Below are 489 nucleotides of genomic sequence, written 5' to 3'. Positions count from 1 at the left end.
TATATATATATATATATATATAAGCAACTACATATGTATATATATATATGTATATATATACACATACACCTATATATATATATATAGTACTTTCTTTTTGAATGTGAATGAACGCAGTTCACCTCAGATTTCTTGATAAATCTGGATGGAACACTGACAGAGAATGTCTTATCTTGACCCCCACTCTGTGTGTGTGTGTGTGTGTGTGTGTACCTGCATTCATGCATACTTCATATATGCACTTTAAATGTATTACTTATGCATGCTTGCACATACGTAGATGCGTTAACACTTGTATATGTGTGCGTGTGTGTGTGTATATATATGTGTTTGTGTGTGTGTGTATATATATGTGTGTATATATATGTGTATATACATATATATATGTATATATATACACATACATATATATACATCCGTATGTACACAGAACAGAGAGACACACACACACATTGTGAGCACACACGCATATGTTTCTGTATATATATA

The sequence above is a fragment of the Octopus bimaculoides genome, unplaced genomic scaffold (assembly GCF_001194135.2).
Source record: "Octopus bimaculoides isolate UCB-OBI-ISO-001 unplaced genomic scaffold, ASM119413v2 Scaffold_25406, whole genome shotgun sequence".
NCBI classification, from domain to species: domain Eukaryota; kingdom Metazoa; phylum Mollusca; class Cephalopoda; order Octopoda; family Octopodidae; genus Octopus; species Octopus bimaculoides.
Note: the sequence above shows the minus strand (reverse complement) of the source record.